Source organism: Myxine glutinosa, chromosome 9 (genome assembly GCF_964187855.1).
Source record: "Myxine glutinosa chromosome 9, kmMyxGlut1.1, whole genome shotgun sequence".
NCBI lineage: Eukaryota > Metazoa > Chordata > Myxini > Myxiniformes > Myxinidae > Myxine > Myxine glutinosa.
The window spans coordinates 121,240,742-121,245,566 of NC_136269.1; the positions used below are offsets into that span (position 1 = coordinate 121,240,742).

At 42.4% G+C, this 4,825-nt stretch overlaps 2 non-coding genes across 2 annotated transcripts; one reads left to right on the forward strand and one right to left on the reverse strand.

Annotated features, from left to right (window-relative positions):
• The first annotated feature begins 1,308 nt into the window (after positions 1-1,308).
• Positions 1,309-1,381, forward strand: TRNAQ-UUG (transfer RNA glutamine (anticodon UUG)). The gene has a single exon. It is a non-coding gene; the product is annotated as a tRNA-Arg (tRNA).
• Positions 1,382-3,730: 2,349 nt separating this feature from the next.
• Positions 3,731-3,803, reverse strand: TRNAR-UCG (transfer RNA arginine (anticodon UCG)). The gene has a single exon. It is a non-coding gene; the product is annotated as a tRNA-Arg (tRNA).
• Between the last annotated feature and the right edge of the window lie 1,022 nt (positions 3,804-4,825).

A 4,825-nucleotide genomic window follows, 5' to 3' on the forward strand; every position in this document is an offset into this window, starting at 1 on the left:
CCAAATTTCAGCTTTATTTGACACCTGGAAGGAACTTCCCAAGCTCTTTTCCTTTACCATCCCTTACTTCCCAAGCTCTTTTCCTTTACCATCCCTTACTTCCCAAGCTCTTTTCCTTTATCATCCCTTACTTCCCAAGCTCTTTTCCTTTACCATCCCTTACTTCCCAAGCTCTTTTCCTTTACCATCCCTTACTTCCCAAGCTCTTTTCCTTTACCAGCCCTTACTTCCCAAGCTCGTTTCCTTTACCATCCCTTACTTCCCAAGCTCTTTTCCTTTACCATCCCTTACTTCCCAAGCTCTTTTCCTTTACCAGCCCTTACTTCCCAAGCTCTTTTCCTTTACCAGCCCTTACTTCCCAAGCTCTTTTCCTTTACCAGCCCTTACTTCCCAAGCTCTTTTCCTTTACCATCCCTTACTTCCCAAGCTCTTTTCCCTTACCATCCCTTACTTCCCAAGCTCTTTTCCTTTACCAGCCCTTACTTCCCAAGCTCTTTTCCTTTACCATCCCTTACTTCCCAAGCTCTTTTCCTTTACCATCCCTTACTTCCCAAGCTCTTTTCCTTTACCATCCCTTACTTCCCAAGCTCTTTTCCTTTACCATCCCTTACTTCCCAAGCTCTTTTCCTTTACCATCCCTTACTTCCCAAGCTCTTTTCCTTTACCATCCCTTACTTCCCAAGCTCTTTTCCTTTACCATCCCTTACTTCCCAAGCTCTTTTCCTTTACCATCCCTTACTTCCCAAGCTCTTTTCCTTTACCATCCCTTACTTCCCAAGCTCTTTTCCTTTACCAGCCCTTACTTCCCAAGCTCTTTTCCTTTACCAGCCCTTACTTCCCAAGCTCTTTTCCTTTACCAGCCCTTACTTCCCAAGCTCTTTTCCTTTACCATCCCTTACTTCCCAAGCTCTTTTCCTTTACCATCCCTTACTTCCCAAGCTCTTTTCCTTTACCAGCCCTTACTTCCCAAGCTCTTTTCCTTTACCATCCCTTACTTCCCAAGCTCTTTTCCTTTACCATCCCTTACTTCCCAAGCTCTTTTCCTTTACCATCCCTTACTTCCCAAGCTCTTTTCCTTTACCATCCCTTACTTCCCAAGCTCTTTTCCTTTACCATCCCTTACTTCCCAAGCTCTTTTCCTTTACCATCCCTTACTTCCCAAGCTCTTTTCCTTTACCATCCCTTACTTCCCAAGCTCTTTTCCTTTACAATCCCTTACTTCCCAAGCTCTTTTCCTTTACCATCCCTTACTTCCCAAGCTCTTTTTCCTTCCCATTCCTGACTTCCCTGACTGTTTCATAATCAGTTGGCCGTGTGGCCAAATGGATAAGGCGTCTGACTTCGGATCAGAAGATTGCAGGTTCGAGTCCTGTCACGGTCGTTGTTTTTTTTACATTTTCTGTTGTTATATCTCCGAGCTGAAGGGTCCGTCCCGGATCGGCACTCAAGTCTTGTTCATCTCACGTAACTCATTTCATCATGATCTGTAAATGATCCGTGATCGTTGCGTTATTTAATTAGTTTCGTATTAAATGATTTTATGTTCACAGGTATCTTTACAATTGAATTCCAGCTTCATTTTCCAATGTTGCCATGCCAACATGTGAACCAGTGATGGGATTTTGAACAAACTTGTTGTATGTTTGATGCAAAGATGAACTGATTAGATTTTGGAGTCAAGAGGTTAAAGGTCAGAGGTAAAGTCAGGTAAAAATGTGATACTTGAGAACAGCTTAATGGATTTAAATCAAACTTGGTGCACGTATCGTGATGTAAAGATGAACTGAATATATTTTGGGGTCAATATGTCAAAGGTCAGAGTGAACATTTTGTAACTCTTCTAACTTATGAACCGGTGATGGGATTGGCCAAACTTGATGAAAGTATAAATTAAGATGCCAAGCAAGATGGACTCATTCTATTTCGGCCAAAAAGGTGAGGAGTGATGTGTTTATTTAGTTTGGTGAGGTTAGAGGTAATGTCAGGTAACAATGTAATACGTGAGAACAGACTGACTCACTTACTGATTCATTGACTGACTGATTGATTCACTGGCTCATTCATTGACTGGCTTACTGACTCTTTCATTGACTGGCTCACTGGCTCATTCATTGACTGACTGGTTGATTCACTGACTGATTCACTCACTGACTGATTGATTCACTGGCTCATTCATTGACTGGCTCACTGGCTCGTTCATTGACTGACTCATTCATTGACTGGCTCACTGACTGACTGATTGATTCACTGACTCATTCATTGACTGGGTCACTGACTCATTCATTGACTGGGTCACTGACTCATTCATTGACTGGCTCACGGACTCATTCATTGACTGGCTCACTGACTCATTCATTGACTGGCTCACTCACTGAGTGATTGATTCACTGGCTCATTCATTGACTGGCTCACTGGCTCATTCATTGACTGACTCATTCATTGACTGGCTCACTGACTGACTGATTGATTCACTGGCTCATTCATTGACTGGCTCACTGACTCATTCATTGACTGGCTCACTGGCTCATTCATTGACTGGCTCACTGGCTCATTCATTGACTGGCTCACTGACTGACTGATTGATTCACTGGCTCATTCATTGACTGGCTCACTGACTCATTCATTGACTGGCTCACTCACTGAGTGATTGATTCACTGGCTCATTCATTGACTGGGTCACTGACTCATTCATTGACTGGCTCACTGACTTATTCTTCAGGTGTGTTTTGGGTCTTACTCAGCAGTGGGGTCCTCCTGGGTCTCCTACCATAGAACCCCTTTCATTGAGTTGGCGACGGATGGTGCGAGTTGAAACTGTCGTACCTTGTGTCTGAAGGTCAGCTTGAATCTGTTTGGCAGTTGATCGAGATGCTTTCTCCACCATTCGAACAATCGTTTCCTGCAATTTTCGATCAAGTTTTCTCTTGTGACCACATCTTGTGAGGTTGGCTAAAGTGCCATGGGCCTTAAACTTCCTGATAACATTGCGTATGGTGGACACAGGAACATCAAGGTCTCTGGAGATGGTCTTGTAGCCTTGAGATTGTCCATGCTTGGCTACAATATTGTGTCTGACCTCCTCGGACAATTATCTGGTTTCTTTCTTTTCTCCATGCTCATTGTGGAACACACAGTGACACAAAACAGCAGAATGACTCCTTTCCTCCATTCAAACTGATTGAATGAGTGATTTTTATTTTATATTTCAGGCACCTGCAACTCACCGCAGGTGAGTTCAATTCCAAAGTAAAGGAGAATCCACCTGCTTGAAATCTAATTATTACTGACAATTTCTAAAAGTTGCCAATAACATTATCCGGGACATTTTAGGATTTACGTGTGGAATAAGAAAGGATTTCGTTATTATTTCAGATTTTTTGTTTGTTTTGTTCCGCTGCAAACCAAAAAAATACAAATGCGGATAAGAAAAGATTTTTAAATTTCAACAATTTTCTGGAAGAAATGGTGAATTATTTGAAAAAAGTGCAAGAGTGCCAAATATCTCCCCTGGTTGCGTGAGTGCTTGTCCAGAGGTGGATTGGAAACTGAAGCTAGAATTCAATTGTAAAGACAAATGTTCACTTAAAATAATTTAATAGGAAACTAATTAAATAATGCAACTATCACAGATCATTGTTATATGAGTTGTGAGACGAACAGGACTTGAGTTCCCATCCGAAACAGACCCTTCACTTCATTGTGATAAAAGCAGAAAATGCAATCAAAACAACGACCGTGACAGGATTCGAACCTGCAATCTTCTGATCCGAAGTCAGACGCCTTATCCATGAGGCCACACGGCCAACTGGTACGTGGATCGATAATCACTGAAATGGTAAAAATTAATGTTTTAATAACAATATTTTTGACATAAATAAGATCAGGATTATTGGGGCTCATCTAAAAAATACACATACAGATGATTGAACTTTTTCCCTGCTTTACCCCTCTGTATGCTTTGTCCCCCCACCCGCTCCACATTTCAACCCCTTACTTCCCAAGCTATTTTCCTTTCACATCCCTGACTTCCCAATCTCTTTTCCTTTCCCATCCCTGACTTCCCAATCTCTTTTCCTTTCCCATCCCTTACTTCCCAAGCTATTTTCCTTTCCCATCCCTTACTTCCCAATCTCTTTTCCTTTCCCATCCCTTACTTCCCAAGCTATTTTCCTTTCCCATCCCTTACTTCCCAATCTCTTTTCCTTTCCCATCCCTGACTTCCCAATCTCTTTTCCTTTCCCATCCCTTACTTCCCAATCTCTTTTCCTTTCACATCCCTGACTTCCCAATCTCTTTTCCTTTCCCATCCCTTACTTCCCAAGCTATTTTCCTTTCACATCCCTGACTTCCCAATCTCTTTTCCTTTCCCATCCCTGACTTCCCAATCTCTTTTCCTTTCCCATCCCTTACTTCCCAAGCTATTTTCCTTTCCCATCCCTTACTTCCCAATCTCTTTTCCTTTCACATCCCTGACTTCCCAATCTCTTTTCCTTTCCCATCCCTTACTTCCCAAGCTATTTTCCTTTCACATCCCTGACTTCCCAATCTCTTTTCCTTTCACATCCCTGACTTCCCAATCTCTTTTCCTTTCCCATCCCTGACTTCCCAAGCTATTTTCCTTTCCCACCCCTTACTTCCCAAGCTATTTTCCTTTCCCATCCCTTACTTCCCAAGCTATTTTCCTTTCACATCCCTGACTTCCCAATCTCTTTTCCTTTCCCATCCCTTACTTCCCAATCTCTTTTCCTTTCACATCCCTGACTTCCCAATCTCTTTTCCTTTCCCATCCCTTACTTCCCAAGCTATTTTCCTTTCCCATCCCTTA